General features: G+C 43.0%; 1 pseudogene; it reads left to right on the forward strand.

The window, feature by feature from the left end:
- The first annotated feature begins 3472 nt into the window (after positions 1–3472).
- Positions 3473–6220, forward strand: LOC103648851 (uncharacterized; annotated as a pseudogene).
- Positions 6221–7548: the final 1328 nt, after the last annotated feature.

The following is a 7548-nucleotide window of genomic DNA, read 5'->3' on the forward strand; positions in this document are numbered from 1 at the left end:
CTAAGTAATTCTTCTATACTTCTTATTGAGGATGGTCACTTGAGCTAGCATATATTTCAAACTTATACTTTTGTAATCACTCCGATAAATATAATGTAAAAAGTTGATAATAAGATTTCCGCTTCAAAATTATTGGTGTGTGATTTGTATTTACTTTATCCTGCGGTCCTGGTTGTTAGTGGTTTATCCGAGGTCCTTGGGGCACTCGGACGGATCCTGTTAAGTTATTTGGTGCACATGCATTGCCGTCTGAGGTCTTTGAGACAAGGGTGGGTGCATGTGGGCCCAATAACTTGGGAGGTTCTGCCACATCTGGTATCAGAGCAAGATTAAGTATATACGGTCACATACGTATTTTCAAAACAAAAGTTTTGGTTTCGAAAAACCTATTTTCAACTAAACACATTGTTTGGCTTTGAAAAACAGTTTTGAAAAACTATAATGCTAGCGACATCCTCTGTTAAGCCCTAAATTAAGGACTATTAGGTGGCTTAGTTTAAAACCACTAACCCACAACCGGGGGTATTGCATACATGTGTATTGTTATTTTTGAGGCCATTCAGTTTTGAATGGATCGACGCTCAAGGTAAGGTGAGATGTGAGAGCATGACCGAACAAACGTCGGTCTAGGGAAGTGCTTAATTGTGGCGCTTGATTATATACATGTTTTACATATGTATATATGAGGGCTGTGATGTGGAGTATTTACTTTTTCAGGAATTCAGTACCCCATGGATGTGTATGGGTATACAGACATGGGAATATTGAGAAATGTATTGTACTTGCAACGACGCACCTACGCTCAGGTAAGAAGGTGAGTTACCATAATGAGTTACCTTGTGGTTAAAGTGTGGCAACGGCGCCTATGCGTGGCTCGGCGCTTAATGATGAGTTGGCCTCCATATAGAAATATATGGAGTATAAACTGTGGTAAACTGTCATGTGTGAATTGCATCATTGGGAAATTGGGCTGTGATGAAATTTTCTGCAGGTACACTAACCTCGAAAACGTATGTGTAGTTGACGACTAGCAAAATACCGTGAGAGTCGTAAGTATGCCACCGATATAGAACGCTAATGCCACATTATGTTGGCAAAATCAGTGAGGACGAATAAGACGAGCATGCATCCTGATTGTTTCATCTTGTTTGTCACCTATATATCCAAAATGCTTCTCTTATCCTTATTCCAGTAACCGGTGATTGTAGATAATGTGGTGTAATGTTGTATTATGAACTTCGATGAAATAGTTGTCCTCCATTCTTTAGGTAATCTATTTAGGTGTTATACGTGTTTGCTCTTGTATGGATGTGCCGACAGACTGTTGGTGACTTGATTGCCTAAACCGAAAACTAGGCTATGTTCTTAATTAGTGAACTGAGACCCAAATTTGAATTTTCCATTATCACTCCATGACCAAGCCCATGCAAATGAACGCTTAGATAATCTCTTTACTGGACCTAAGATGCACTCGGACTTCAAATAAGGATCTTGAGTCCGTGTGCTAGACAATAATTCGTGACTCTTTTGTAGTCATCTTCCCATCCTAAATTATGCCTTTGCTCGATTGGTGCAAGCTGATGTTTCTATCCTACTTTGAATCTTCTTGGAAGCCATGTCGTTATTTTATCAACCTAACCTAGGAAAGATATGTCAGATCATTTTCTTGAGTTTGATGCCTTTGGTTTCCCCATATCTATCAAAGGCATACCAACTTAATCTTATGATTGTTTTCCCTCCGTATCTAATAGATATTAATCCTTGACCTTGTAATTTTTGCGACGGGCATAGAAATATGTTTGGGCTGAAATAACAGTCTTCCATCGTACTTCTTTCATCAAGTTTAGGTTATGGCCATACCTTGTTTATTTCATCGGGCCATGCTCTATTTATCTCTCTACTTGTAATTATTTTTACATGTGGAGTATCTCTTTGTATATTGTCATCCTGACTCAGTCCATTTGTGTCTTGTGAGATTTTTTATTGGTTATGTCTGGTAATGGCGTTATGACTAAAACTGACGATGCCGCGACGAAACCGAGGGCCTTCTGTGTGTGCGCACACATGGTTGCGCTACTTGGCACGCGCTGGTATCACGGTTAGTAGTTGTAATCCATTATGAGACTATATCAATGTGTTATCTTGGCACAATCTAGTTTTAACATGTGAGATCCATTATTGGTACTGTTCGGTAATGGTGTCATGATTAAGGACTCATGGTGCCGCAGCGAAATTGAGAGCCTCCTGTGAATGCGCACACAGGATTGTGCTACTCGTCGGATGCTGGTATCAAGGTCTCTGGTCATAATCCATTGTGGAACTACACTGATGTGTGATCTTCCGTGGACTCCTCCCTTGAAACAATTTCTATGTTGTTTGTCAAATGATCAAGCAACATCTATCATCTCTATTGGATAAAAAGAGCATACCACTTTCATGTGTGGTCTCTTTCCTTTTGATCTTGGTAGTGACTACTCATACAAGTTCCCTTTACGTCCTTTGTGTAAAGGTGAAGCCTTGGAGCTTTTTAGTGTTGGAAAACAACTGATTAGCTCTCAAAATAGAGATCTGCTTCCCCTGCCACTGAAATGCAGGAGTTTGTTCATTCGCTCTTTTATTCAATCCATGTATTCCCTAACCAAGTCGGTTCATCTTGTATAGAAGAAACAGATGAACAACCAGACCAAATGGATTTCTACCCAAATGCATGATCAACTGTTAACAAGAATGAGCTCTCAACCCTTGGCTTACCGATGGTACTGAGAGGACATGCCCAATGTCAAAAGTAGTTCAACAAGTTGGTTTTAACTAACTTGTAACTGCCCAATGAACAAAGGTTGAGTTGGAGATCGATTTGTCGAGTTATCTAAACTCACTTTGGCACAAACCATCTTGAGAAAGTACTCATAAAAACCAAGTTAATTCGACGAATGACCACCTATTCATCGTCCTAGTCATGCCTCGATCACCTCACGTGTGCTTTCCCAGCATATGTGATCAAGTCGAGCCATGCCTAGTGCTCGATAAAATGGACTAGTTGCGAAGTCCGCATCTACAGGTCCCTCCGCTGGTGATTTTCTCGAATCTATATCACCTTTTGGGGACTTGGATTCTCTAGCTAACACGAGTTAACTGTGATGTTATTAGACATTCACACCCATCTCGTGTGCTATGAACTTATTGTAACCACTTGTTGGTAAACCTCCTTCGGTGTGTTTTACCCAAGATGGTGCATCTGGTTCTGTTTGGGTAAAATCATGTATTCACCGCTCGCTCAATAGACTCAGATAGTACAGTGTCATTAGAAAAAGAAAACTGTGCACATGGAACCTTATGTGTTCTTCTGGCAGACATCATCTCTATTGGTGGACATTTCTAAATTAGCCTAAGGCGATGCATGTTATTTCCACTAGAAAAACGACATCCTGAGACACTCGCCCATGTTTGGAACTGTCTCACGATTACCGCTGATATGGACATGGGTATATGCTTCTGTACCCTTAGAAGTCTTTCGCTCCGAATCTCGGGACGAGATTCTTTTAAGGGGGAGGGCTGTAACACCCTAGGTGTTTATATTCCACTCGACAACGGGTACGGATTTAAGCATGTAATATCAGTGGATAAAACAGATGCTAAACTCTAATTATTTTCGACTATCGCGATTTTAATATCACATCTGTTTCATCTGTCGTGAGTGTGACGTCGTTTTTATTTTTATCTATCTGGACTCGTCCTAAATTTTCGTGCTGTTCGGGACATATTTGTTCTGAAAATTGGTGCGTCCGGTGATTATTTAAAATTCACCGCTCACGCGAATACGAAATTCGGAAGCTCGACCCACTCGGACGATTTATCTCGGTCCAATTAAATAGAATTCGTCGACTAAGGTTTTCGGCGCAAATAATTCTGTCTCCACTCGTCAACCGAGAAAATCACGTCTGAGAATTTATAATTGAGATTCAATTCTCTACATAAATTATCTGTTTACGTGGAATCAGGTGTCTTTCAAATCAAATTGAACACCGTCTGAAATACGGTTGTTCACACCGTTCAGATTTGTTCTGACGACGTCTCGCCCGATCCAAAACTTTGGATATAAATAACAGGTGCAAATTCATTTGAGTCTAAGGTATTCGCCAAATTAAAATCATGTCACGATTACTGTCTACCCCGTATAGGTCGCTAAGAAAGGTTGGGATCTTAAATATCTATGATTTTCGGTATAAAAAAATGGAGAAAAGGAGAAAAGAAAATCCCAAAAGAAAAATCTGGTGTCGTCCTCTCTCTCCCTATTTTTTTCCTTTACCGTGAGGCTTATCTCTGCCGCTTCCTTCAGCCTGAAAAATCCCACCGCTCTAAGTCTCCTTCTTCCTTATCACTTACGCGCGCGGGAGCTTTATCTGGTCGCGGCTGCCGTCGGTCGTCGTCATCGTCGTCGCGCAGCTCCTCCACGCCCGTTTCTCTCTCCCTACGCCCCGCGTTCCTTTTCTGCACTGCTTCCTCTGCTCCATCTTCAAGCACGCTGCGCTCCAAATCGCCTGCTGTTCCTCTTCCCCAGCCATGGCCGCGCCTGGCTCGCCGGTGTTCAGGCCACGGCTTCCTCCTCCAACTCCGGTCGGCCAAGAGCCTAGCTGCCCCCTTGCTTCTCTCCCTCCATTTCCCAGCAGCGCCCTGTCCCTGTCGAAGCCCTTCTATGGCGCGCGTGGATTTCTCCTCCTCCATCCCCAGCCAGCATGTGAGCTCCTCCCTCCTCCCTGCATCCATGGAGCTCGGCGCCCATCTCCATGGCTCGCCCTGTGTCCAGCCGCCGCGCCCGGTTCCGAGTCCCTTTCCTGGTCGAGTTCCCTGCTCCATCTCTGCCCTCTGCCGGCGCTCCAGCTCCTCCATCCATGGCCATGCCCTGTTGCTCGTCGGTGCTCGCCACGGGAGACGGCGCTTGGTCGCCCAACCTTCCTGCTCCTCACCGGCTGTCGCTCCCAATCTTCAGCTCATCGACTCACCGTCGTGTTTCTTGTTCTCCCTCATCAGTCGGCCTCGCCGTGGCTAAGTATGTCCGCCATGCTATGTGCTTCGGTCTTTGGTCGCTGCCTATTGCTCACCATCCCCTATTCGATCTTGTCGTCAAGCTTCGCCTCAGCCTTAGCTCGTCGGTCACGCTCGTCAGATGTGCGATCGAGGACTTCAGCTGAAGGCCGTCGTCAGGTAACTACCAAATCGAGTTGTGATGTGGTGAGCCGATTCACTATTTTTATTATCGGTTTTATGATCGTAAAATAAGACACTTCGTATACGTATACGATTAAGTTAGAAATTCTAGTAATGCGAGGTGTGCACTTGGTAATTATGGCTAGATTCGTTATTATGTCGTTAGGGTGTGTGATATTAGGGAGTCGATGATAGAAGTGAAATTCTAGTTGTTGGGCGATGATGGGAAGGACGTTGTTCATCGCGTGCTTAATGTTTGATGGATAGTATGAACTGAAATCATCGCTGTTCTCACGAATTTTGTATCGACTAGTAAAAGTACACTGGTTCGCTAGTTTTTATTATTAGTTCAAGGCTTCGATTAATTAGTTATATTAGTTGCGTCAGTTCTCTAGACGGTAGTAACCGTGCGTTGTGGTTGTATTAATTGTTTATTAAAATGCTTCATCGTATATAGTGTATTGGTTTATATAAATGTATACATATGAGATGTGTAGGTGATGAGTAGGATAGGTTTAGTGTTCTAATTAATTAGCTGATAAGTTGTGTTTAGGCTAATTATATTAAATATGTATTGTTTGTTATTTCATGATGTTTGCGTTAGATTCGGTTAATCTAGAGAAGCGTACTTATTGCGCTCAGTCGTACATCGATAACTAGTGTTTTAGTATAAAATTGTACAACGCCTCGCCACTAGGTGTTTAATGCGCTATCGTATAGCACTATTTAGATTTGTGCTATTTCTGTTAATATGCATTTATGTGCATCGTGCATTTCAATTAGGTACGATCGTTGATCGTGTAATGTGGAAGACGACCCCAAGTCGACCCAGGATAATGCAGAGATTGGACATCTCCGCAAGACGACGTCGTCAGTCGGACGAACCTGAATATGGATAATCTGATGAATGCCAAGACAAAGGATGGTCATCAAGTGGACATCGTCTAACAAACACTAACTTAGTGTTACCCAGGCAAGCCCCGGTGCATTTGCCCCTTCCTTGTGTTTTAAATGCTTTTTCACCTTATCTGATGCATTAGGTGATAGGAGTTGTGTGATAAACAATTGATGCATTACCATTCCTTGGAAACTCCTTAATCTCGGTTTTACAAAAAGAACTGATAATGCTTAGCCCTGCTTAGAAACTAAAAAATCATTTGTTTTCAAAAAGAATGATTGTGGAACATTGGTTATGGGCCTTTCGTTTCAAAAATCAAAGCAAACTTATGATGATGATTCCACTTCGGCCGGAGTGGGTTCATCATTTGGAAAAGAGTACCCCTGTCGGTTACCAAAAATGGGAAAATGGTTTGAATACATCTAGACCAGACGCTGAGCGGACGTGGTCGCCCGTCTGTGTCGATTAAGGACCGTTCGATGTAGGCCTGTTGTGGTGGAGACCTTGCAACTAGCCACATGCTCCGGTAAGCCTGAACCCGGCTATTCCATACGTGAAAAGACAACCGCGCACTGGGCGTGGGAGATGGTGGGAGTAGCGTGTACCCTCCTGGCTAGAGGCTGGATGGAGGAGTACTGTGCTCCCGGGTAGCGCGGACCGGTTCACGTTGTGGAGGATCTGTGGGAACGGTTGACATATGCAAGGATTAAGTGCTACATATGTCGTGTGGTTAGGGATCCCCAGCTGGGTATAATCGGTTCGAATCGTCGTTGCTCCTCGGTCATGGAGACTCTACCCTCCGACCACTCATCGTAGTTGACAAGTGAAATATGAATTGGCTAAAAGAAAGCTAGACCAGGACAAGTGGATGCTCTAGATTAGGCAAATCTAGATTCAGGAAAAATACTAAACTTGTGAAGTAAAATTTTGGCATAAGGATTTACTACTAGTAAGCTCTTCTGCAAAATAGAGTCTTTGATTCCTGATAAGCCATACCTTGAATCCCTCTAGCCAGCATACCCTTGAGAGTCTTTTCTTTAGTCGGGTAAGTCTTGCTGAGTAATTCCATACTCAGGGTTTTATTCCCTGTTGTTTTTCAGGTTATAGTTTTGTGCTGCTGTTGATGGTGTTAAGTGCCGGTGGGCTCGGCCTTCTTATAAGTCTAAGTAATTCTTCTATACTTCTTATTGAGGATGGTCACTTGAGCTAGCATATATTTCAAACTTATACTTTTGTAATCACTCCGATAAATATAATGTAAAAAGTTGATAATAAGATTTCCGCTTCAAAATTATTGGTGTGTGATTTGTATTTACTTTATCCTGCGGTCCTGGTTGTTAGTGGTTTATCCGAGGTCCTTGGGGCACTCGGACGGATCCTGTTAAGTTATTTGGTGCACATGCATTGCCGTCTGAGGTCTTTGAGACAAGGGTGGGTGCATGTGG

Source organism: Zea mays, chromosome 2, assembly GCF_902167145.1.
Source record: "Zea mays cultivar B73 chromosome 2, Zm-B73-REFERENCE-NAM-5.0, whole genome shotgun sequence".
Taxonomy (NCBI): Eukaryota; Viridiplantae; Streptophyta; class Magnoliopsida; order Poales; family Poaceae; genus Zea; species Zea mays.